General features: G+C 41.8%; 1 protein-coding gene across 1 annotated transcript in view; it reads left to right on the forward strand.

Annotated features, from left to right (window-relative positions):
• tspan9a (tetraspanin 9a) overlaps positions 1-27,914 on the forward strand; it is a 186,431-nt gene that overhangs the window by 36,390 nt on the left and 122,127 nt on the right. Inside the window, exon 3 of the mRNA XM_055009037.1 lies at positions 17,340-17,406. The gene's annotated coding sequence lies outside the window, so the exon portion shown is untranslated. The remainder of the gene's footprint in view (positions 1-17,339; positions 17,407-27,914) is intronic.

Below are 27,914 nucleotides of genomic sequence, written 5' to 3' on the forward strand. Positions count from 1 at the left end.
GGCCTGTGCAACACTTTTGTCACAGGTGTGGTCGACTCTTTTTTTAGATGTCTCCGTCCCTCTCTCCATTGTCTTGTCATGTGGCCCAACTGGTTTAGATCTTGGGTGGTCAGCCGTGGTCGGTCAGACTGCATCCACCGGCTCATTATTTCAAAACAAGTGAATCCTGCAGTGTGTAACAGTCTGCATGTACGGATCAGCGGGAGATGGACAGGGAATTTAGCAAACATACAGTTAACAGTAGCCTCCTATGTACTGTCAGGGTTTGTGAGCTTCACTGACAAGCTAAGAAGTATTAAGGTTAATGAAAAAAAAAGGGAACTTCTCTGAAAGATTAATCAAAGCTGCCACAAAGTGATAGCTATTGATGGATGCCATCAGCCTTTTCACAAACAATTTAGTCATTTGGGTGTAACCTTGGCTTGTTTTTTTTTTTTTTTTAAACAAATCACTTGGTTCCATTACAGGGACATCACCCAACTGCTGTAAGTGAAGGTAACTCAGCCAGCATTTTAAATTTGTTATCATCAGCTTAAGCCTAAGCCTTTTTTACACAAGATGAGGCTTCCCATGCAAACCTCCCTCTTATTTTTAACAGTTTCGCCCTCAGTCTCTGCCTGCCTGCAAGTCAGTACCAGGCAGTAAATTAATATGCATTAAAGCTAAGCGCTCAGGTGTTGAAGAAGCGACCTGGCATTTTGCAGAGAGTGGCGTTGAGAAAGTGGGCTGTGAGTGATGAGGGATGGGACCAATCTTGACACTTTGAGTCAGCCTTTATTCAGTGTGCACCCTCTGTCATCATGCGCCCGCCATTTCTTTCATCTCTGTCACGCACAGGACGCCATAACTCCATTAGTGACACCCACAACAAATACAGACCAGTCCGTCTTCAAAACACACACATGTTCTGTACTGTGTACCTCTCACTACAATGGCTTACCATCTGGGGCCACTATTGTGTGGCATTTTAATGGATATTCATAACACTGTGAATTATGTTCCGGCTTTTTCTACTAAATTGCCATTCAGGAGGTCCTATAATAGGTTGTTTCTGGGCAAATGGAGTAGGGTTCTTGTCTCCATAAGTCATCTTTGCATCTATTTTTATTTCTTCTTCTTAATAGCTCCAGCAGGTATACTTTCCCCAGGTGGTTTCCTTCCTCATGGAATGATGAAGGTGACACTTGGCTTAAGAATGAATCCCTTTTCCAATGAGAAAAACACACACAAACATGCACACCTGGAGGAAGAATGAGCACCCCAGACATATGGTGCAATAATGCAAAGCCCCGGTGTGTTTCTGGATTCCCCCTGTGGAGCTCGGAGACGTTTTGGTCACCTAAAGGACATACAGTGGATGGTTGCCAGGGAGACGGAAAGATGCCTAATTCATCACCGCCTCTTGCTGAGCGACACATTGGAATCACATAGTGTGCTGTACCTATGCCTTCCCTTTCATCCTCCCTCTCTAGTTACATAAAATAGCTTGGAAAAGACAAAGATGGTAATGTCATAATTACCGGGGCACATTAAAAGCCGAGCCACAAAGCATGTCATTAAAAACTGTCTGCTTCAAGCCACCTCTGTCTTTCCTGACTCCCACATGCTGAAAACTAGAAGTGCTCACAGTCTCACTCTTTCTCATTGCAACTCTGCGATCCCTCCTCCATCGTTTTTTTATTTTTTGGGGGCCCGCTTTCTCTCCCTCTCTCCTTGTCCTCCTCTCGCAGGGAGATGAATTGGCATTCGGACTGACTTGAGCTCATCAGTCACTCTGTCACCCCTTGAGGGGTAATCAAAGCTGCGGGACGCGACCTGTCCCATCCGTAACATGATTTAGACATAAGAGGGAGAGGATCCAGACATCTCTGCTCTCCGCTGTGTCTGTCAGCATGCTGATAAATAAGAACCGCAGAGATTGAGGCATTAAGAAAGAAGGCTTGAAATGTGTTGTCTCTGTGGGATTGTCTCATCCTGTTATTCCCTTTCGTGGTTGGATGGTAGAAAGATGAGACCGGAGTGAGAAATCGAAGGAATTCAGGGCAGGTTGTGTGATGATGTGTGGACGTGCCTGAGAACTGGATTTCCCTCAGTCCCAAGGCAGCTGCAGGAGTGAATGCATCTCACTGCTGCTCTGTGGCTGCAGGATCAACACTCATCTTAAAACGATGCCTATCACATGGCCTTGTACATGCAACTCTCTCTAGTTTGCTGTTATCTATCAAGTTTAATGCAATATGTGCCACTCATTTTGTCTTGTATCTCCTTCGCCATCTATCTTATCAAATGAATTGCAATATACTAGGGATAGACTGATGATAAGCTTGATTGATTAGTTATACATTTCTCAAATTATCCGTATCCATATGTATGTAATGCACTACTTAAGATCTGATGCAGCCTCCTCTCTGTCTGTCATCACTCTATGGTCTCAGAAATGTCTCTCTAGCAGCAAAAAACTGAACAAGAAACACAAACCGTTGCCACAAACCAGGAAATTACAGTGGCTGAGGCTATGCTAACAGTTAATGGATAAGTTAGAATGCAGCCACAGATTAACCTGAAACAGAATCAGGAAAACAAAAATGATTAATGCTTTAGGATATGGACTTTAGTGAGCAATAAAAGTGATAGAACAGTGAAAGATTAAGAAAATAGAGCAACAGGAGACATAACAGCAGAAGACAAACTGATAAATCTCATTTGATCCCACATCATCCGGTTTAATCACTCCTAATTCCCATTTAACATATTCAGTTATAGTCACCCTTTTTAATGAAGATGCCTAGTTATGAATGGCAGCTTCTCTGTTATCACATGCTGTTGAACATTAGATTTAATATCTTCGGCTCCAACTACCGGTTAACAGCCTTCATGATTACCGATACCCGGCATCAACATCGGCCCTAAAATAAACCCATATCAGTGGATCCCTACAATATACACCAATCAGCCACAGACAGATGAAGTAAATGACATTGATAGTCTTGTTACAATGCACTGTTCTCCTGGGGAACATTGGGCTGTGGCATTCGTATGGATGTTACTTTGACACCTACCAAGCACACCACCCCTCCAGTGGTAACAGCAGTCACAGATGACAGCAGCCTCCCCCTCCACGCTGCAATAACCGCTCAGGAACCGCTTGAGGAACAAGACAAAAAGCCAAAGGCATTGGCCGAGTCTCCAGAACTCCACAGATCCCAATCTGATTGAGCATCTGTGGGACATATTGGAACAATTCCATTCACAGAGACTGTATCGGGTTTTTTTTTGTTTTTTTCCATATATATTTTTAATTTTTCTATTTTGAGATGTACCATCAGAAGCCCATGCATCCATCCAGGATTAATGTCCCTGCCAAGACACGCTTCCTCAAGCTGTGTCTCATTTCTGCCCTTATCAACTAGTGCTGCTGACAGAAACACAAACAAACAGCAGAGAAGCGTATGTTTCATGGGCATCTTCACTTTTTTTAGCCAGAAGTCGTCCCTCTAATGCGCACAAACAGCTACAAATGAGAATGTGCAGGAAAGAGTTGTCCCAGGTGTCTTTTCTAAGCACTCTGACTCCAGATTCTCTTATTTAGTGTTGCCTGCTGTTGCTCTGGGAATTCATACTTATAACCTCAGTTTGTATAGGAAGACTTGTAGACCCGTGGTGGTCCCTGTGGAGGACTCGGTGGATGTGACTGTTTTGTTTTGACGAAGCAGACTTAAGATGTCTGCCCAGAAATACCTTGTGGAGTTGGCTAGTGCAAGCCATTCCATGTCAAAGGTCAGATATACTTTTCCCCTTTCCAGACTGCCAATCTTCTGTGTTTTTTTTTTTTTTTTTTTTTTACTGTTATTTTATTTTGCCTCACAACCACTGACCTCAATTTTCCCACATCCCACCTGCCTCCGTCCTGGTTTGTGCTGTTTTTATCCACATTTTCGAGACTTCTCTGCCTCCTCTAATTTTCCTCTCTTTTAAGTCCTCTTGTTTGCATGCAAATCGTCTTTCCTCTCACATTCTCCCGTGTCTGCTGTGCCGAGCAGACGCCTGACTCCTGGGGTTGGCAGTGTTTTCTTTCCTGCCTAGCATGACCTGTAGAAGGGAGAAGGGAGTTGGCCGAGCTGGGAGGGGAAGGCCAGGGCGAGCCTCGTGAACCCTGCCTCAGCTGGGTAGGACCACTGAGGATTTGTGGAGATCTGAACACGTGCAGGGGCCTAGAGAAGAATGCCAAGATGTACACAAGCATTCACAAACATGGCGGCATCAGAAAAACCACATATTGGCATTCCTCCGTGCCTGAACACAAAACACAAAGAGGATATGCATGATCTGGAGCATTGTGGTGATGGGATCCAACATGCTTAGAATCTAAACATTGATTTTAATTCTAATTCTGCTTTGTGTTTCTGAAACATAATTAGTTTTCTACATTGTTTTGATGTGTGCAAGACACATTCAGTCCGTTTGGCAGCGAGTAGTGGCTTCTCTGTGCTTTGTGTGTTTTTGAAAAGCTTTTTGTTTCTAAGATCTATAATTGTGAGTGCTCTCCGTGATGATTACTTTTGGGTCCTTCTTCTCTCCTCCCATGACTCCGAAGTCTTTCCCTCTCTGCCATCATGCAGGATCTTCCAATCCCTTAAATGCACCTTGATTAGACGAGGAGAGGAGGGATTTCTGGTGGAGCTTAGAGTAAGAAAACACAGGTGTATTCTTCCTTTCACACCCTGGCTGAGAGGAACATTTTAGTCTCATGAAAAGCATCCTCTGTTGCAGCAGTCTGGGCCAGCACTTACTCAAACTAATTTACGGTCATTCTTCAGAGAAAATGTGATTTCTTTTCATCGAACAGGAGCCTCATTAAGATGGTTATCTTTTTCATGGCCTACTGAAGACCTAGAAAATGTGTCAGAAATAGCATTCTACATTGTTCTGAGTCCTCCAACAGTTTTTAGAGTTTGTTGAGAAAAGAAGCTGTGATATGATTTCAGATTCTTTAGCCTTTCCTAAATACATCTGCATGTTATCATAAATTATAATTATAACAGATTTATTGCATCTCAAATCATTAGTGACTTTCTGATCTCTGATTTGCTTGAATAATTGTTCTTATTAGAATAAACTACGGATATTTAACCCTCCTGTTATCCTCATTTACGGACACCAAAAAGGACACCAAAAAATATTGTTCCCTTATCTGAAAAAAATCCAAAAATTCAGCAAAAAAATTCCCCAAATTTATTTAAAAAATGTCAAAATCTTAAGGAAGAAAATTGCAAAAATTCCTTAAAAGTTTCCCTTGAAAGTTTTTTTTAAAATCCCCAAATTTGGCAAGAAATAAAAATTAAAAAAATGTAAAAAATAAAAATTGTAAATATGTTCAAAAAATGAATAAAAATCTTCCAAAAAAAATTCTAAAAATATCTAAAGTGATTACGTATATATCAGTAAAAGTTTTAATATTTTCTTCAAGAACATTTGGAAAAAAATCAACCAAATGTCTGAATGTTCTTAAAGAAACTTTTTTTTTTAGCATTTCTTTTTCCCACCAAAAAATGTTCAAAAATTTCCCAAAAATGTTGAAAATGTGGAAGTTCTCACTGTGAAAATATGTATTTTTTCCCACATTTTCAAACTTTGAAATGGGTCAATTTGACCCGCAGGACGACACGAGGGTTAAAATAGTATCTGTGAAATTAGAATGATATGCTGTGGACCTTGTGAGACATATTAACAAAAAATTGCCTATTGAACTGTTTTCAGCACATTTTTCTGTACATTGAAATTTGAGGGTATATTTGAATGATAATTTCTCAAGAACTGTCAAGGATAAAAGCCTGAATTTTTCACAGTTATTTCTCATTATGGCATTGATTCAGAATCTGCAATACTGGACAAGTAGTTAAAACTGTTGCTGATTATGGGTGAGTTGAAATATGAAAAAAATGCATGTTTCATAAAAAGTCCCATCTTTGAGCACAATAGAACAAAAGATTTGCTCATACAGAAGTCAATTAATGATGTTGTCTGAACTATATGTAGTTATATTTCAGAATTACAATAATTTTTACTGTGAAATGCATTCAAAAAATTGAAAAAAATTAAAGTACAGTACAGCAATTCCACATGGTTCAGAATATGCCAGTAGCTGAAATCTGCATTATCGGTTTGTTAATTTGTTAAAAAAAAAAAACAAAAAACTAGATTTTTCATGAGAGCTACAATTTTTGTTTCATCTTTCAACTCACTATAATGCATTTGATCTACTTGTTCAGTATTGCAGACTTTAAGTCATGATGAGAAATAATAGAGAAAATTTTAAGTTTTAATCTTTAGTAGTTCCTGAGATATTGTCATTTAAACATAGCTTCAAATCTCAATGGCCAAAAAAATGTGTTAAAAATGGGCTTGCTGGCATCTTCTTTAAAACATGAAATCTCTGGAAGTATTTGATGTATAAATCTAAAATTTCACAAATATCTTTATTAACATCTTTATTTTATGCTATTAAAAATTCAGGCAAATCAGAGACAGATGAGCAGAAATTGTTCTAAAAGTTTGATGGTTTGGGATTGAATAACCCTTTAATAATCAGCACAGATGCACCTCATTTGATTCAGTTATTCACGGAGACGGTGCAGTGGATGTATGATAAAGGCAGCGGGGTCCACTGAGGATGCAGATGTATGGGGCCAAGATTTTGGGCCTGTGCATGAGGAGTAGAAAAGGAAACTTTTCTGCTCCTGCTTGTCAGTTCTAGTTGTCAGTGGGTGATTGTAAATAAAGACACCCCTGGAGCCCTGGATTATTTGGAACACAAGGCTTCATCTGTACAATGACAGAACCAAACCTTGTGGAATAAAGCGACGTGGGTGAAATAGCGGTCAATGAAAGTTCTCCTCTCAACTCCTGCCCCGTGGCCCACAGTGCTATTGCAAAACTGCGTTAGAGGTCTTTTTATGGCCACTAAGTACACATAATCACCTCTCAACATGTAAAGAACATTAAGAGAAGAAATTGCTGGATTGTTTTTGTCTGCTGCATTTGTGTTTGGCAGCGAGAAGTAGGGCTTTGTCCTCTGCACTGCAGTAGGGTAGGAGTGTATGACAGCCATTTTTGCTAATTATGTTTTCTAAGCACATGTTTCATCTGCTGCTCACTGTTCCCTGTCCGCACTTATCATACCCCCCTCCTCCCTGTTCAGTCGGCCCACGCTTTAATTCTCTAAGACTGTACCACCAGCTTGTCTATTACCTTAATTTAAAACTCTGGAAGAGAAATGAAATAGTAGTGGTTTTATCAGCTATAAATCCAGCATGGCATTACTCAGAACAGACGGTCTCGCTGGAAATTAGCATGAATGGTGTGATCCTCTAACACTACATCTTGTGTCAGACTGGTGCGTTTGTTTTGAAATCTGTTAATCTATTTTCCAGTTCTTCTGTCACCCCGTCAGGAAAGATCAGAGGGGTGGAGGCTCGGCATGTTCAGGAGAGGAGGAACAAGGTGCTTTATCTTGTCTTTTGGTTTCACATGGAAAACTATTTTATGCATTTAATTATCTGGATTCACTCTTTCTAAAGTCTGATGTGAATGTAATCCATCATACATCAAATATTGTAGATTTTCTGGAATCTCTGGCAGTGTTTGAAGTTTGGAGGTGAGCAGAACAGAGTCTGTGAACTCTGTCAACAGGTGATAACATGCCGTAGTCAATGTGAGATGGATTTTGTTAGGTCTCAGTTGATGACAGCTCACCCCAGTAGAGCTTCAGTACTCACATCCCTCCCCAACCTCTTGTGTGCAGTGATCTCTGGTGAGTGTCTCCAAAGATATTTCTGTGTCTGCGTAGATGGGGGCACAGCTGGCACAAGTGTGTCCTAACAGATGCTGTAGCATATCCGTGTGCGTTTGGGGGGGAGACAGAAAAATTCTGGCAAAGTGGACACTGCAGATGCTTCTGATTGCATGCTGGATCAGGAAAGAAATTCCTCCAGGACGAGGATGGAGGATCAACAGCTACAGCCTGCCGTTCCAACTTGGCAGAGTTTCGGCGGTGAACTCAGGCAAAGTGTATCCGCATGGAGAGCCTAAGCATGAAGGCGCTGACACACACACACACACACACACACACACACACACACACACACACACACACACACACACACACACACACACACACACACACACACACACCAGGGACGTCAAATCTGGATCCAGTCCAAACCTCTGGTGATGATTGTACATGATGACTGCTGTTATCTGCAGGCTGAGGTGATAATCTACTCTCATGTCTCCCTTGAGACTCTAAACCGACTCTTGTGCATTAGAGTCATGGTTGGCCTGGGCCTCTGGGGACGGAGGGGGTGGTGGTGGCGGCGTTGCTGTGAGGAGAAGAAACCTGAGAGATTATTTTTTTAAGCTGGACCTTGAGGTAAGGTTCATTACACTGGGATTCATCTGGTGTTTAGTAGCTCTCGGGCCCTCAGTCTCCACATGCAGTTGGATTTAAGGATCAATAGCACCTCCAATTCCAGGAATATTCGTGGGGGCGGGGAAATGTGTTTTTTATTTCTACATTAAATTGGTGGCATTGCAACTTTTAAATCATAATCAAAATGACTTGGGTCTGACAACTGACCGACCCAAGTTGGACCTGGTCTGTTTTAGACCACAAATTAAAGGAAAAACCAACATAAAGTGTCTTAGGAAGGTCTAGGTCCTTTAAGAGCTGCCTCTGGAAATTAACTGTGAGGCTGGAACATCATTCTTCTGAAAGAAGTCCCATCAAATGGTGCTTTCATGATGGAGAGTGCTACCGTGTCCAAAGTCTACCGTAGGTGTTGCATTGGGTAGAGATCTGATGATTGCAAAGATCCAGAGCTTGTCATTCACGGCATTTTCATTCTCATTAAATCATTCAGTGACCCTTAGTCCCCTCTGGATGGGAGCATTATCATCCTCAAAGAGGCCACTCCCTTGAGGACAGAAATGTGTCATCACTCGACAAAGGTGATCATTTGGAACAACTTTGTATTGATTTGCAGTGGCCCTTGCTTTTAAAGGGATGAATAGATCCAGAAAATGCACCCCAGAGCTGCTTGATCTCTTTACTGTATGTTACAAGCTTGAAGGCCTGCACCATTCACTCCTTCCACTTCAACCTCGAGATTCAAGCGATTCTATTTGTCACATGCTCATACAGTATGTGCACTGACTGTTCCTCAAGACTATGCAATAACAGTCAGACATTATCAAAGAACATTCTCAAAAAACAAGAGAAAAAAGTCACATCATCATAAATAACAAGGAGGTAGAGATTGTGAAGCTTAGGTGCAGTGTACCTTATGCAAGACTGCTGCCGTGTGTGTGTGTTTGTTGTTGTGCATGAGAGCGTGGGTGCATGTGTGTGTGCATACATATATATGTTATTTACATATTTATATGATCTAGTGTGCTCTGGCTAACAAATGAAGTCCTGTGGTTTAGAGTTTGACTGGAGGACAGCATGAGGAAAGAAGCTTTTCCTGCCTCTCTTTGCGTTCACCTTGATCTTGTGCAGGGGCCGGTCAGAGCGTAGCCACTCAAACAGTCTGTTGCTGGGGTGGTGGGGGTCCTTTATAATCCTGTTTGCCTTGACACCCACGCTTCTCCTCGTATAGATGTCTTGGAGGGCTAAGAGTGCTGTGCCCATGGTACGCTCTGCTGACCTCAGTAGCTAATGTTGAGAATATGAGGAAGGAGGATTCATGTGACCGTATAGCTTTTATTTTCACATCTTTGTAGACCAGTGCCGATTGTTGTTGCTCCACTGAACTCTCAAATGTGCATTAATCTTTATAATGAGTGGTTTATTCACTGCAACCATACTCTAATATCCCTTTCTGTGTAATTGGGGATGGACTGTTTTTGCCAAAAGTCTGATCTTTTCATGCCTTGATGTTTTCAGTCATGTGAGAAAGAGCTGCTCCTCTGTTTTTCGTTACAAATCACAATCACCAAACATGCGTGGTTGAGGGAAGCACCTGACCCTGTTGATTGATGTCATTCCGTAGATAAATCTCTGCTCCTTTTGAAACTGTCCAGTTTGTGTTTGGGATTCCTGCGGTCCATGCCAACAATGAACCCTCTTTCAAAGTCGCTTTTCTTCTTGCCATCTCGGTCCAAAATCAGAATCGATTGGCCATGCTCAGCATTTTTATACATGACACAGAACATGATTTGATGTTAAATGTAGCGTCCAGTGCGTCTGTGTGGAAGCATCTGAATAAGCTGTGTTGCTCATTTATTCCAGTTTTTCCTCTGTCTCTATTCTGTGGGTCAGTTCGTGTTGACAGTTAGCTTGTAAAATACTATGATGTGTAAAATGCTGAGATTCTAATCCTAAGGTTTTGAATCCAGCTGTTGCCAGTTGTTCTCTAAAGATTTTTTTTGGCAAATGACACAGGCAACCAGTGACGTCAGATACTTTGTCCAAGGGAGCCATAGCGGTAAATAAACAATTTAACTGAAGTTTTAGCTCATTTACATTAACCTCTGTAGGATATTAGTCTGCACTGCTTGGTGTTTTATCCAGGAGTCCTTTTTGGCCCTTCAAGTGCAAATGCCCCAGCATGTAAACAGTGCAAGCTGCTGGTTGGTATCCATGTTTGTTCTGGTGCAAGAACACACAATATTTGGCATTCTCGCAGGACTGTTTACCTCCAGAACTCCGGTGGTTACTGACTGCTCATCCAATTTTACTGCCTGTCTGTCACAGACTGCAGAATCTGTGCAAATTGGTGGAAACAATCTCTATTTCTGGTTTTCCAGTTATTGTGAGTTTCACCTCATATTCACTTCTTTTCAAAGCTTGAGGTCTTTATCAGTGCAAAGTAAGGAAATTAGACTCTTCAAAATGTTGCCTTTTGTAGCCATTAGATGCCTTAGCTGCAGGCGAACATGGAAATAAAATCCAGTGATGCAATTGCTGGTACAGGGGATAGATGCTGGATTTATTATAGGACAGGATGTTGGGTGCTTCACAGTTGGCAGTAAATATGTGAAAATAAATGCAAAGCATCTGCCATGCCAGTTAACATTGCGTAGGCATTTGGCATTTGACACAGAAAACCTGGCAGGGGGATGGCAGTAAAGAAGGAGGGTTTTTATCAGCGTCTGTAGCTGTAGACAAGCAGCAGGGATGAATGGGAGATTGTCATCAGCAGTCTGCAGGCTTGCAAACCTCCCTTGTGGGAGTAGAGGTCTGCAATTATAATCCATTTGTATACTTGTAGGATTGATTTGATAGAACTTGGATGTAAAAAAAAATAAATTAATTAAAAAAAGGTGCATAATTGATGAATCATAATTCATGTGGAATGAGCATATGTGATATTAGCATATGGTGTCTATACAGTGTTTCTGTCATACATGTATGCTAGACAAATGACTCAGGAGAATGGGATTTATGAGTTTGGACGTCTCATTAAACAGTAAAGTTCTATTGATGTAGTAACTTTTTCAGTTTCGCTTATCCTCAGTCTGTATCTTTTTAAATTTTTTATTTTTTTTTTAAATTTTGCAGTATGAATTATTTTGCATTCTCTTTGCGTTCTGCATCTTTCTCGGAGTCCATCTGTTTATTTAACTCCCACACAACAACTGATCTCAAACACTGAAACCATGGAGAATTAGGAAAAAAAGAACTGCCTGATAACAAAAATATTTATCTTACAAGGTGTCATTATTGTAGACTAACCTATCACAGTTTCATATTTTATATTATTTGGCTAAAACGGTATGGTGCACATAATACCGTGTTGCTCTGATATTGGTGACATAACAAATCCACAAGAAGCGAGATGGACGCTTCTCTGACTTTGTCTCAACACAATTATCAGCTTCACAAGACATTGTTACAGGGATGCTGAATTGGACTGCATTGTTTACACGCCCCGAAGTGTCAAAACAGGAAGAATAGAAGGCATTTAGCGCTTAAGCAGCTTCTGTTGTCTCGATGACAAAGCAAAACCTTGCTGCAGGGCGTGCAGGCCCGTCTTAATGTTTAGAGATCGGTTTTCCTTTTATTCGCCCAATGAGAGGTTAATCGTGGACAATCATAGCAAGCCTGCCTGAGGGCCTTTATACACAATCACCCTCTTCTTCTAACTGTTTTCCTTTGTGTGTTGCATGTTTCCTAATATAATAACCATCTGCTCTACAGGCACTACATGCTCTGCTGGAAACTTAAATCTAAAGATGGTTTTGAAGGTCAAGCGCCTTCCTCTCATAAACAAAAGATTATTGTTTTTCTTACAAGGAAAGCTTTTACAGATAAAGCTGTAAAATGTTTATCGTGTATTTGAGAAGCCGGTTAACCATAAAAGTCTCTGTTCTGTTCAGTTATATATTACTCCCCGTCCTTGTTTTGTGCTTTTTTGTTTTTATGGACCAAAAGCTTTTAATTGGCTTAATTGAATTTTAATCCGGCTCTTTCGGCCCTATCAACCTCCAGTTCTTGACTTTATGGCGAAGTCCACATAAATTCTCCGCTCTCTTACAGTCGCACATCTCACACACTGCAGGAAAATATCCCCAACCTTATTAATATTTGTACATTTGGCAGTGGCTCATACTTCACATAAGCTCAATTTGTGGCCCATTCTGCCGTCATCTCTTTGAAGCATGAGTGGTAAAGTAGCGCACTCGTGGTGGTGATTTGCCCACCCGTAGCGTTGTGTGTTCAACTGCGAGGCTTTCACAGATAAATGATGCTGTGTGACTTGACAGTCGGGCTGATGGGACGGAGCGGCGCTGTCATAACTCTTCTGCACCAGTGCGCCATGGACCTTGGCACATCTCTGACCTCTGCGGCCCTCTCTAACAATGACAAACATATGTGTTCATGTACAGCGAGGCCGGCAACATCACAACACACAGGGAATGAAAGTGTAGACGCAATTATTGTCCTTTAAATTACCTATTAAAGAAAAGCTGCTAAATTGAGACTGGAGTTCAAATAATGAACCGCTGAAGCTGATAATTGGTTGCTTCACATGAAAACAGAGAATGAGAATGTGATGATGTATCAGGAAGCTAAATGGAGACATGTTAATTATTACAATCACCTTGACAACCCTTCTCTGTTCTTTTTCCAGTTGGAGATGAGCTCTGTTCTGTAGCTATGCTGACAGCTTTTTTCACTTGTAGTTACTGTAGGAAGTAATTGCATGGTTAAAGCTGCCCATTGAATCCGCTGCTGCCTCTTATAATTCAGCTTCTGCAGAAACCTCCAGGCATGTCTCATCACTCAGCAATGCCACACAGTTTGGCTCACTGCCAGATTCTACAGTAGCTCCCCTCGCAGCCCCCCACTCAACTTCCACACACATCAGCCAGCAATCAGGGCTTGGCCAGGCCACCCACTGTCTTGAATTACACAGCAATTCACTCTGATAAGTACCTGCGCCTTCGTCATGCAGATTTATGATTGATATGTGATTGTGGGGTTTCCGTACAGAGCTGGAAGTACAGTAGAGCAAATACAAGTACAGACGAAGTTAAACCGTCTGCCTCTGCCCAAGATACCGTTGTTTTCCGTTTTCGATTTTCAACGTCCCGTGGTGCCAGAAGAGCTATGTGCATTTGTGTGTGTTGTGTGGCCATGCACATTTGCTCAAGCATCCCCACTGCTTGTACACGCCATAGAAAGGGGTCTTTTTTGGCTCCTTAGCTGCATTCCTGTGTAGATGCGTTATATCCTCCAAGGCCCCGTCCTGCTGTGCCTGATGGCGTGAAAAGGCACAACTGGGTGAGACCGAGGCACGAGTACAATGTAAAGAGATGAGGAGCTGAGAGTCTTGATGCAGCTGTCGAGGATTTGGAAGTGAAGTTTTCTCTCCTTAGTGCTATGAAGTGTGATTAAACCAGGACAGCATTTACTATGGAGAGGCTTTGGCCTGAGAAACTTTGTCATGGCAGAGAAACGGAGACGGATGATGGTGGAAAGAGAATTATTTGAACAAACGGATATGGAGGGACAGCTGTTGGGTGCAAACACCCCTTTGCAGGAAAAGAGAAAAAGCAAGGAGAGAGAAAGAAGAAGTGGGGAGGCCTGTAGAGTCATTTATAAAGAAGATGGTGTTTTGGATTACCCTGAGGGCTGTGTTAACACAGCAGAGTCAGCAGTATGCCAATTGCAGTACATCGTAGATTTCTTGAACTTACCTTACCGCACAGATGCAGGGCGGTGAGGCACCAGTGAGACTTCTATATGAACCTCAAGGCTTTGCTGAAGAACGATCAATAGCCTGTCAGCTCCTCTAACGAAGGAGTGATACCTTCATTTTACCCTGGATGTGCTTTGTTCCACGTCCTGTCATTTCAATTTCGCCGTCCCCCTACCCAAACTGCACATGGAACGGGGATTAAGCATTGTTGTGTCTCAATTTATTCACTGGTGAAAGACAAGATTGAGTGTGGAATGGCTGGAAGGCTTTCTGCAGCATGCTGTCCATAATCCTTACAGGGTGTTAAATGAAGGATGGCATGATTCATGGAAGCACAGTAAAACTCACAAAAAAGCCAAAACAGACTGCTTCACACTCATTTCAATAAATCCCAACTGGGCTTTTGGCATCCTGCTCTAAAGAATGACTTCATTACATCATTGTCAGTGAATTGTTGTCCATTTTTATGACTGTCCAAATTTGTTATTTCTTCTTGAACATCCTTATCCAGAGCCAAGCAGCATTCTACCTTTGGGCTAGTCCAGCAGAACTGCATTTCTTGAACAGTAATGGTTCTCAGTCAGAGGAAAGCCAGCCATTCTCAGCTGACTTGCCAGTGTGTGCCAGCACTGGCCGACACCACTTCTTTCACAGCTGTGTGAGCTCTGTGTACACCACAGCTGCAGGGCTCTGCTCTCTCCCATGAGATAAATGATACCCCATTACCACACACAGCACAGCAGCGGCTTTTCAACGCCTCTCCCCATGCTTTCTTATTAAAACAAGGTTATTTGTTTTTGTGGTCCACATTGCAAGGCCACGTATTGTACTTCAAGTCTGAGAGCCTAAAATGTTCCTTTGAGTTTAAATCTCTATTTATTAAAGATTCTTGTTCTGTCTCAGCCTCGACAAACGGGGCTGTGTGTTGGAACACCAAGGTCAGTTTTCTTTCCCTGTCGGATCTTGAGGAATCGTGTCTGAATGCTAACACGCAAACAACTCCAACGCTGTGAAAATTCTCTCTGTGTCCACAGTGTAAACCAGAATGTCGTGTGTGCATCTCAAGATAACTTTGTATCATCGTGGTTGCTGCAAAGGCACACATCTAGCACATTCACTTGAATACACATGCTCCACATGCTGCATACAGACAGAAACCGGGCAAAGGGCCACAGATGGTAAATATAGCTCACAGGAGTGAGTGATCGCATCTCAAGCCAAATTACACTCTGTTTGTAGCTATAGAAACGCTGCTAGCCTCACTTTATGACTCCTGATGACCAGAAACCAACATCTGCCTCCTGAGCATGACTTACTGTGGAAATGTTCTTCGGGCCTTCTGCTAAATGAATGCTGACAGCCATCTTGTTTTGTCCATGGGCACTGTTTAAAGTTGGCTGTCCAGTTGGCTGTCCACAGCTCCCCAGGGAACAGGAAGAAGGCAAGCTCGTAATGATGTAACATAATTATATTTGTCTTGTCACAGAAATGCGTCAATGGAGCCCTAATTAATTCCACTCGCTAATGGGAGGAACAAACTGTCTTGTTTTTCGCCGGCTGTGTCGCTCTTCAGTTTGCTCTGCCGTCATTCTGTACAGCGGTTGGCACGTTCTCGCTCTATTGATCCTTATTTTCTCTTCATCTTGTTATCTGTCTGCCCTCTTATCATTTTTCCGTCCTCACCTTTTTCCACATTCACAAACAGACATTACATTCATTCTTCTCTCACACTTGGCTTCTCTCCTGTTGTTCCGCCCACCCAGCCGCTCGCTGCTTTTCAGTCTGTGCTTGACCTTAGGTCTTGTGACATTGTGTCTTTTGATAAAAATTGAAAACACTGAAGTCCATTCATCCCATCTTGTCCTTGCCTTTATCCTTTATTCACTAAATGTATTTGTAATGGAAAAAACGGTTCTGGAAAGATGGCAAAAAAGAAGTTATAGAGTAAGACAATTCTTACTGTCATAATAAGATTCACACCTGACTCCCTATCGATGAAACTGAGAAGACTCAGACATTGCATTTCATAGGATGGTCCCCCAAGCCAAAACCTTCTCCTTTGTATGAAGTTTCAGCTCCACTAAATTCTCAGACAGCCTACCCTTTAATAGTGTGGGAAATTGAAAACACATCAAACCACCATCACTATCCTTGCAGAGAACATGACATTGCCACACAGAAATGATCCTTCTGGCACTTCCACAGGCTGTTGTCCTTCAGGGAGCTTATGCAATATCTTTTACAAGAGATAGAGGGAAACTTTAGCCACCATTCCTCAAAATAAAATGGAAATGGAAAGAGTGGCCCTGCCATTGTAAGTCATCCTGTGGGGAGAAAAGTGACCGCTCTTGTACGAGATTGAGGCGCTAAATCAGCCTGCAGACACCTCCTGCTCCTCTCATCTGAAGGTGCTCCTGGAGAACCATCATTCATCCTGCAGAGCAAGCGCTTTGATATTCCGTGTATCTTTGCTTCGGCTTTGCAGCTCTGTGGTGCCCATGTGTTTCTTTTTTTTTTTTTTTTTTTAATATATATATGACTCCTGGTGTTTGATCTCAGTCGTGCGCTTGACAAAGACAGCATTGAAGGATAAAGAGAATTGCATATGGGCACTGCTACATTGGTGCGAGACTCATTTGCTTTCAAGACTCGCCCAGTCACCTTGACATGTCGTCCCCATGTTGGTGTTGCGACACCGTCTTCCACCGCACCTTGCCAGAGCTAAGAGCTTTATTGTCTCCAGCGAGGCTCAGACCAGCTGGCCCCGATATTCTGTAAAATCACAGAGACAACTTAAGTGTACTGTTGAGTAACCTCCTGTAAACACACACTGCCTGAGGTTGTGCTGCGGACGCTCTTCAAATTTTAATAACAACTCCTGGCTGGTCGGATACAAGGCTAAGTTTTGATATTCCTGTTTTATTGTTTGCATAAACATGTTACCTTAGGACATTATAATTCATAGGATCGGGTCTACTAGGGGCAGGGAATACAAGCTTGCAGGAGAACGCTCGCTGCTTGACTGATTTATCAAATGAATAAATAAAAAACATGTAAAAATGATATTCCAAAAAATATGTTTTACTGCGAGCATGGAGCATCAAAAATTGACCAACTCACTGTTTGTTTTTGCAGAATTCTGACCTGCCTGGCCTGCAGTGCTGACGTTGTATCTTCCTATTTCTCACACTCCTAAAATAAGGTAAGATTTCTAATCTCACTTGCCACACCTCTCTTCCATCTGTTTTGACAATCTGTTAACATCGCGGCAAAATGAAACTGAGACTCTCTAATTACCCAGGAGGATTCAGTAGCACTCCTCCTCCAACATCTCCGGTGTACTGTTCTGTTTATTCAACAAGCCCCATTGGATTGAAAAACACTTTAGCTCACATTAATTTTGCCATTTCTTGAATTCCATCCCCACACTGTTGCACTTGGGATCACCCTTGCAGTGAAGCCGACTCAGATACAGATGTAGCAAGGTGGATAATCTTGTCGAAAAAAACAAAGTACAAATTGACGGATGTTGAGGATGAACCGCACCAGTGTGAAAGTGAAAAGCGGGCCGCACTGATAACCGCGCAGAACCCCCTGCTGCACGGTACCCTCGCTTCAAAGAAGAGCGCGGCTTAAAGGGGCTAACTAAAATTAGCCGGGCAACAGATAACCTGTGCCTTGAGATCAAAGTGGGGCTGAACTGTCAGGCTCTTCGACGGCGCCTGTGGTGGCAGAGCGTTAGAAGGAGGAATGTGGAGTGAGAGAGAGACACACAGAGATGGGCAAAGAGTGAGGGAGGCTGCGATGCTATTCATGCAGGGGGATGAGTGTTCAGGAGGCCCTATTTTGAGGTGTAAAGTTCCATAGCAGGAGATTATTCATGGGGGTTTGGGATTGAAGGGTCAAGGTTTTTGTGTGTTGCACTCTCCTCCCTACGGCTCTGGTCCGGTCCTCTCTAAGCATCCTGCTCTAGGCTTTATATTCTGCACGGTGTTTGATCATATTTGTTTAAATGTTTGTGAGCAGACAGCTTATTTCCAGTGTAGTGTCTTTTTGTACTGTGCTGCGTCCTCAAACTGTATTTTTGGAAGAGTTTCCAAAATATTTGGAGGATTTGGATGTACATATTCATAGAACTTTAGTCCTACCTCAAGAACATCCTGTCAGTCTGTTAGATCTTAGTGAACATTCTTAAAGACCCCCTCCAGTGAAATGAAGATTTTCACCTTGTTAACATGTCCACATGGTGCTTATTATATGCTAGGAAACACATCATGAATGAAATAAGCAGTCAATACCACGGATGAGTAATTTCCACTTGAAACTGCAGCTTACCGGCCTTGAAAACATGAATTCAGACTGCTAGGGTTTCAGCCTTTCTCCAAGGTAACAGCAAATCTGCAGACCTACCTACAGCCCTACCTCTCTGTCTCATTATTCTTCTTCAGCATCAGCTTCTTGTTCGGAAATGTAGCGAGGGGTAGTTTACAAGTGATCGAACAGGATTGTACATGAGCTGTTGGAGACTCACACATCTGCACATTCTAGAGGAAGCAACAGTGTAGAGTTACATCTGAGCCATTTTATGGTAGGAAAGAATTTTTTCATGGTAAAAACACACTTTTTGGAGTTTAATCAATGTTTAAAGGGAACTTTGATATGAATAAATGAACAGTGTCTGGCTTGATTTGGTCAAGTTTGCATTCTAGTCACAGAAAGTTGAAGTGTATTCATTGCTTTTAGCTAAATGTTTAGACGTTTTTGCTCATTTTCTAATGTTTTTGTACACCTGCAGTTTCAACACATGTTGTTCATTTGTGACAGCTGGTTTAATGCGTGCATTGTTTGTTTTTTGCCAAATCATTAATTTTTTTAAAATAAATTGAGCTCATCAAATCTTCTTCGTATCAAAAAGTAGATGCAATACTTTCCTTTTCAGAGTCTACTGACTGGTAATATTACTGGATGTAATGTCGACGCAGATTTGCAGCTCGTGTTCATACTGCATGTATGTTTTACGTATAAAATTAAAGTCGCTTCTGGTGCTGGATAAATCTAGTGTTCAGAGGACCCGTCTGCTCAATGCAACTGAGCTCCACTAGCATTTTAATTATTTTGAGTAGACTTAAATTCAGCACATCCTTTTTTTATGATCAGCTTTCTCCTTGAAGCATCGATGTACTGTTACTTAGGTCATCTTGTCACTGATTTCCTGCTTTAATTAAGCATATATTGGCAGTTGATTACACATACCATTTTGTAGCAGATCAAACAACATTTTTAATTAAATTAATATGCTAAACTTCTAAAATACATCAATGTGATATTATTCACTTGTTCAAGATTTAACTAAGATTTCAATTGTGAATGAAGGATTATAAGTAAAATAGTTTGGTGTAATATATTATTTGTTTACCATCACAATGCGATGCTTCAGTCTTCTAAATATTTGCAGTTTTGTCTGCAAGGATTATGTTGTGTTTTCGGTTCTTTGCAGTGCTGGTGTGGCTTTGACATCTCCAGAGTTACTGTGGGGTTTTTTGTTTTCTTTTGCGTCTCTTTTGGACTGTCAGAGATCTATAATCTATATCTACATCTGTGGAGTTGGCTGTATCCTGCTTGTCTCGTTCTCAGCATGGCAGGTTTACAAAGAGTGTCTGCGCAGCGTTAAAAGACGAGGAGAGAAGCAGATGGATCATGAGGTCTGCTAGTGTTCGGTGTGACTAAATGCATAATTAGGCAAACAAGCAAGAAAAAAAAAATCCTGAGCATTTGGAAACAGATCTTTTCAGCAGAGTATATGTTGCCTTACATCCGTACTGGTTACATAGATGTGTGTGTGACTGAACAATGTAGCCTTCAACCAGCAAATCAGTCAGTTATATTGACATACAAGGACACGCTCAGGCGCATCTCACAACCCTCGGGCTTGAGGTAACGACTCCTTTGGGCCTCTCTGACCACTGGTAGGTTTGCAGCTCAGTACAGAAGGTTAACATAGTGAGGTAGTGCTGGTGTGTGAAGAGTGTTATTGATATCCCTCCTGCTGTGCTCTGTGAACAATACTGACTGATGCTATTCTACCAGTGAACCATTTACATATTTATTTCCCTGGCCCAACATCGCCACATGCACCGGTGGCCACCGGAGACCCTATATGCCTGTCTTTAATTGGCTATTGATTGACTCTGCCATGGCAGTGGGAGACAATAAATTACCACCTGCTTGAGAGAGAAGGAGGTAGCAGACAAGTTGAGTGTGGGGGGTGTCAGTGGTATTCTGAGTGTCAAATCTGTGGTTGCATTATTTATACATCGCTCATTTTTATTTATGGAGCAAGGATCTGTGACGCAATGCACAATGGCAACATGGCAACACAGGCTGCCTCTTGGACGCAGATTATTTGCATAGGTCACCACATATTGGGTCTGTTTGGAAAGATGGTGTGAGTGTGCAGAAAGGCAGTATGCGCTTGGGAAGGATGAACTATTTAGTTTAGGTCACCAGGAGCCTCCATGTGACATGAAATTGGTTCTTCTACCCCAGTGTTCATTGTCAAAATAAATAATGTGCTGTTCTTTATGCATGTGCAGCTGTTTGCATGTCTGGGTTATACAAATTGGTTTTCTTTGCAGTGCAATATGATGATCTGGTCTTCAGAATGAATTTTTATATATATATATATATATATATATATATATATATAAAAGACACATAAATATGAGGTACCTTTGCTCTGGTTTGCACTGAACGAATTATTCACGTCTTTCATTGAGGTTGTCTAATAAAACACATGAGAATGACGGGAAGGAAGAGAGGCTTCCTACTTTTGTAGCAAAGAGGGCAATTATTCTGGCTATTTGTGCTCAAGTGGAGCCAGACATGGGAGCTCATCTCGGTCTTCTTACGAAAAAGTGCATCTTAACCTTTCATTCACTCTTGGTAAAAAAAAAACTCAGAAGTTAATACTTGTTACTAAGGAGCATAGATGTGATTTAAGCTTTTTTTTTTAAAAAAAACCTAATTCTTTTAAATTACCTTGACTTTACATGCACTCTCATGCTAAATCAAGATTACGTTTACGTGTAAAACAAATAAATCCTTACCTAATGCTTTAACATTTGCCACACATTCTCTGCTAATGAGCTAATGCCGCAACCACCATTAGCACCTTACGATGATGTGTCAGTTAAAGTTAAAGTTAGTTTATTTATATAGCACATTTCAACAACAAGGCGATTCAAAGTGCTTCACAAGGACATTAAAACAGCAGATGAAAACACAATTATAAAAAGAAAGAAAACACATTTATAAAATCATTAAAAAGGTCATTAAAATTTAAGGATGCAGAAGAGTAAAAGAATCAAAAACAGAAGTTGGGAAGCAAGGACATTTTAAAAGTTACACAGATGACCACACACAAATACTCCTTCAGAGGTTAAACGGCCACCCTGTCACACACACGCACGCACACCAGCCAGCTTGATTGTTTCTTCAACCTGTTGGCTTTGTTCGGTCAATCAGCCAGCTCGTCCATCCAAACTGCTCAGTATAAGCAGCCATTGGAGCCAGATGAATCTGAGAACAGAATTCCAAAGCTCCGTCATCCTGCAGCCATGCTGGACGCTGGGAACAATCCTGGGAATGTCCCCTCCTGCTGTGTTGCACATATCCAGGTCCTGTTCTGGTAAATGCCAGCCGACTCAGACTGACTTTGATGCTGGCCTCGCACGTGAATGCCTTTGTGTGTACGCTGGTGCATGGGTGGTGTGCGAGCATGTGTGCATTTCTGTGTGAATGCTGACAGGCAGCCAGCTCGGGTATTGATCTGTAGCCATTCCGACTGGAGCCCAAAGGGCAGGCTGTATCATCTGTCAGTCACTGAGAAGGGCATTACAGCCGTACTGATCTTAGATCACAAATCCCTCTCAGAGACACAGAGGCAGAGGGAAAGAAGAGAGGAGGGAGGGGGGAAGTCAGAGAGGGAGAGAAGAAAGGCAGAAAGAGGCTGAAATCATGAAATAAGATGTAAAAAAAAAAAAAAAAAAGATATAGTGTGTGTATGCCGATCAACCACAACATTTAAACCACTGATGCTGAAAGGTGAAGTAAGTGACACTGATCGTCTCATTACAGAGCAGTTTTACCAGAAAACTGTGGATCGTGTTACTTCGACACATACCACTCACCTAAATATTCCTGCAGATGAAACCCACTTCTCTATATGCCTCACCACTAAGCAAAAAGAGCCTCCAGATTCCCAGAACTCCAATGAACCAAATTCCATCTTCACCCTACAACCCACAGGACCCAAAGGATCTGCTGCAAACACCCAGTCAGACAACACAGTGCACCCACTGTAGGCCCCCTGTCCATGCCCTGATAGTACAGCGCTCCTGAGGGGAATCTACACAACACTAGACTGGTGGTTTTAACGTTAAGGAGGTGTATGTTAGCATGTGTGCAGTTATGTTGTGCCTCCGGTACAGCTGACCTCCGTTCACTCCTCCACGGCCTTTGTTGATTGAGACAAACAGATCCTCTTTTAGGACCCATGGGTGAAGACAACACTCAGCGTCGACCTTTTCACCTCCATGACCACCCACATGCTTTATTCCTCCACGCTCCTCAGCGTGTCTCCGTTTCTCCCAGCTACTCTCTCCACACCTCAGTGACAACACAATTACACACCACTCAGACAGCATACACGGCAGATACACATCAGCCACATTAAACACACATAAACAGTCACGTGTACGCTCGACACACATCTGCAGCGTAGCCCTCTGGACAAATGATAAATCATAATCATGTGTGGAACATATCACAGCTCCGCTCATAATGACTGTAAAGTGACTTCAAAGGTTACAATATCTCTTGCTGAGATAAGGATACGAATGGAGCTTATTTTAATGCTTTTTTCCCTCGTAAGACCTTAAGTCCCTCGGCTATTTTGATCTTTGTCTAAATTCGTTTTTCTTTTTCCAGGCTCCCTCTTTGTTATTGTCTTCATTTGCTTCTGGTATAAAATCTATCTATTAAAATCATGACTCAGATTGGTTTTGATTTTAAGTAGTCTTCAAGGCAACAAGTCTCGCTGTGTGCTTGTGTGTGTGTGTGTGTGTGTGTGTGTGTGTGTGTGTGTGTGTGTGTGTGCGTGTGCATGTGTGCATGCGTGTGTGCATGCGTGCGTGCGTGCGTGCGTGCGTGTGTGTGCGTGTGCATGTGCGTGTGTGTGAGTGTGTGTTTTTAAGAGATAGACACATCTGATTGTATTGACGAAACCCAAGGTCGCCACAACTAGTCTTGCATGACTCCTCTCCGCCATGCTCCTTCACAGTGATTATTCCATTACTCTAAATCTTCAAATCTGTTCCCACCACACATTTAACACGCTGATGGGTCTCTGTGCGGCTTCAATTTAAACGTTTCATGACACCAACCTCAGAGTGTGGGAACCGCTGAGACTCGTAAAGCAGGAGAGCTGATAATGGATAGACAGAGGCCCATCTGTATTTGTTTGTCTGTTACCTTTTTATCCTCACTAATGGATAAATGACCTGTCAGTGCACTGAGACTGTGCCTTTTGTGCCGGGTTACACTGATGAATGCAAATTACTGTCCAAAGGAGTTATGTTGTTATGTCTGCACGGAACAGCTGCTGTAATTTTATTATTAAGCTGTCCTGAAACAACATTACAACAAGGCATATATACAGTAGCTCAAATTTGCATTTTATGTTGGCACAAAGAAACATTAAAAATCCATTAGAAATCACTGGTTTGATTTCATTGGTTGCTGTGATGTACAATGAATGACACATTTATTTCAAGATAAAACTAAAAAAAAAAAAAAAAAGTTAACTGAAGTCGATTCAGTGTCTTTGAAATATTCAAGGTCCAATCTGTGTCACTCACTGCAAAAATTTAAGCAAAAATTATTCATGTTTCCTCGTATCATAGGTTTTGTGTTATCCATCATCATTTGTAAGGAAACGCTTTTTTTTTTTACATAATGAATTTTGGATAAAAACTCAAGCAATGCTCAATTTAACTTCATTTGGGTATTGGAGAATTAAGCTGTTTTGTGTGAGTCATTGTTTTCCATTCCTCGTGTAAATGATTTATCTAATGATGGATGTGGCTGTAAGCTTTAACTCAATCAAGTCCTCCTATACAGTATATGCCGCTCTCCTTAATAACACTTCATGTGGCAACTGAATGCATATTAGCCTATGTGCCTATAATCACATGCAGGTTGTATTTTATATTCTATTCCACCTACTTCAATTTCCATGTCATCTTTCCTCTAAATCCTGGCAGCCTATAATTCATGCTCCCCACTGTTGCAGCTAATCATCCAATTAGGTGAAATAAAAAATGTGCTGTATGTTTCTGTGAAAAAAACCCACCATATGTCTGTGGGCTTTTGTTTTTTCTTTTTTTTGCGAAGGAGTTCCTGATAACAGAAGGTTCCTTTCTTTTGAGGCAGATAACACACTTCACACGCTGGGTTACGGAATTAAAACTAGCTCTTGCAGCGAGGTATCGACTGAAAACACGGCAGAGATGAGCCAGAGCCTTCAGCAAGAGCATCAGGAACTGCTAAGGGATGAACAAAGATGACACAGATAGTCTTGTTTGTCACAGACATGCATGAGTATCGACTGAAATGCCCAGTAGAACGTCTATCATTACTTTTTGAACCATCTAAAGCTTCTGTACAGTGTGGGAGAGAAGATTAAATCCCTCTGTGTGATTTATCACATGGTGTCAGCATTTAGCTTTATAATGTGCTTTCTTAAGAAAATGTGTTCATTTTTTTCAGGAATTTCTGAACCTATCAGTTTTGCGTTGTTTTTTTTTTTGTTTAGTTTTTTGATGCAGAATCAAGACGACCGGTTCTTTGGTTTTTGACGTGGCAGAAGATGACAAAAGCGAGTTCTTGAAACGAGTTGATTTGAATTCGATGCGAAAGGGTGAATTTCTCTCACCTCGGTTTCAATACTTGTTCCGCAAAAATAATATCTTAAGGCCTAATCTGTGTAGTATTTTCAGAGCTAGGCGACTGAAAGATTATGAGTGGAACCTAATTAGACACAGTTGATGCAACATCAGCTGAAACCGAAAGGCCCAGCAACACCATGAAACGCTGCGCTACAAACCTGGGTAATGGGGGGGGGGGAATCCTCAGATCCTCCAAACGAAAACATCCCACTGCTTCAGTCTATATTCCTGTTGGAGTGTTTTCCTCCCCTTCAAGTCCACTAGCATGTGGACTGTGTTCAGGAGATAATGTGAAAGCCGTGCACTGCATTCCTTTGTGCCATGTTGAAAGTGACTTTGTAAGCTCTGCGTAGGCCATGCAGAAATGTGCAGCTCACTTTTTATTATCATGTGAGTGTGTTTGTGCAACAGAGGAGGGGAGTTGTTCTTTTTTTCATGGTGTCTAAACAAATCTGTGTGTTGCCATGCTGAGGTGATAGGCAATCCACAGCCCTGTGTGCTGTGGATTGTGTGTGCAGAGTGGGGTTTAATGTGCATGGCTGCAAGGGTGAGTAAGGATTAATGTGAGATTTCAACCCAATGAGCCAGAGATTTTTTTTTTCTGTAGAGGTGCCCTCTGTCAAGCCCTAATGGCATGTGTATTTCCATATGCGTCTCTGCCTCTTCGGTTCATATCAGGAAATGTGACTATCCACCCTTTACACTATGATTCATGTCAGTTCTGTGTGAATTGTAGCTGGGGGCGGGTCTGCAACAAAGCCTTCGCTCCATGTGCCTCCCCGTTTCCTTCCCTTTTCTTAACTGTACACTCATCTCCACCATAATCCTCCGACAATAGAAACCATATTCATATATTTATCCTAATGCCGGCACAAGCTTACCTGCATCATCATTGTGTCTAAACGTAATATTTTGTTTAACCGATATAATCTCATTGATTCCTTTCACGTTGGAGAGAATGTTGACACTGTTGTGATTTGATATGCTGACATTCTTTTAAACATGGGATTATGCAGTGATATAGGTCTGCGGCTCATTTAATCTCTTGCTGTGTTTGTGTGTTTGTGTGTGTGTGTGTGTGTGTGTGTGTGTGTGTGTGTGTTGGAGGGGCTGGTAGATTTGAAGCGATCGCTGTGAATCTCGGAGGTCTGCATATGACCCATGCAGACAGACAGATGGGCTGTTTTTAGTGATGCTGTTGAATATCGCCGCTAATGCCAAGGATCAGCGGAGATCAGAGGCAACCTTTCACCCCCGAACCAAAGTCTGCGACAAAAGGAGACTGACCTGATTGATGCATGTAAGAGTTTTGTTTACATCAAGTAGGCAAATTAAAAAAAAAGTCTGCACAGCTTGAGAATTATTTTTGGGCTGAGAGGCAAAAAAGGAGCTCATCCGAAAGTTTCTAAATCAGGATTTGGCACCAGTCGCCAGACAAGAACAGTGATATTGGATGATTCTGCAAAGCTCCGGATTACGTTTAGCTAAATTTTTTTGCCATCCAATGCCAGCATTTTTTATTTAAATCCTTCCTTTCTGTATTGTACTGTCAAGGCAATTATGCTGTGGTTAAGGCTACAGGAAAAAGTAATGGTTATTACTCGAAAAAATAAGGTTAAAGTGTGTTCAGAGAGGATACAAGAAGAATTGTAGTATCTATGTTGTTGCATACAGAGTCAATTAACAGACACACATTAGATACATATTCACCCTTGCAGGCACAAATTAATGCAGGAGTGCATCCACAGGAGCTGGAAATTTGTTAATCTTGGGCAACAAATTCACAGTTATCCCAGAGCCTATTAATCTCCTTCAGAAATGTGACCCTTTTTGGTTCTGTAATCGGTCAGCGGCTGAGCTACAAACACACAGTCACACCCACATACACACACAGTCGGTGTATCTGCTTCCAGCTAGCTCAGAGATAACATCTGTACATTGTTGGTGCTGTTTAAGGTGTAAAAATATGGTTTGGATGTTGAATTTGCTCAAATGAATGATGTTGTTTAGTGAAAGTTTAGGTAACAAAAGACTCCGTTTAAGATCATAGTGAGATACTGCAGCTACTGTCAATAAGTCTGTGTAGAATAAGGAAGAGGATTCCTGTTGATGTTGAAAATTGGCACTGGGAAACAATCATAAGGTGCAGAATAAGGGTGGGTTTCCTCTGGATGAATTTGGTGTAAACAACATGGATCCATCCTGCCTTGTGTCAACGGTTCAGGCTGGTGGTGTGGGGGATATTTTCTTGGCACACTTTGCTTAGAACCAATTGAACATCATGTAAACGCCACAGCCTACCATGTCCATCTCTTTATGACCACAGTAGACCATCGTCTGATGGCTTCTTCCAGCACCATGCACCATGTCATGAAGCAGCTCAAATCATCTCAAACTGGTTTCTTGAACATGACAATGAGTTCACTATACTCCAGTGGCCTCCACAGTCACCAGATCTCAGTCCAATAGAACCTTTGGGATGTGGAGGAACGAGAGATTGGCATCATGCATGTACAGCCGACAAATCTGCAGAAACTACGTGATGCTGTCATGTCAGTATGGACCACAATCTATGAGGAATGTTTCTAACATCTTGCTGTGTTTGTATTTATAGGCGGGTCCTCTGTTTATGATGTACAGCGTTTCGTCGTTACGTTGGAGCTGGTTATGTGGGACTAGTTGACGAGTACAGCGGATGAATACG

The sequence above is a fragment of the Amphiprion ocellaris genome, chromosome 3, assembly GCF_022539595.1.
Source record: "Amphiprion ocellaris isolate individual 3 ecotype Okinawa chromosome 3, ASM2253959v1, whole genome shotgun sequence".
NCBI lineage: Eukaryota > Metazoa > Chordata > Actinopteri > Pomacentridae > Amphiprion > Amphiprion ocellaris.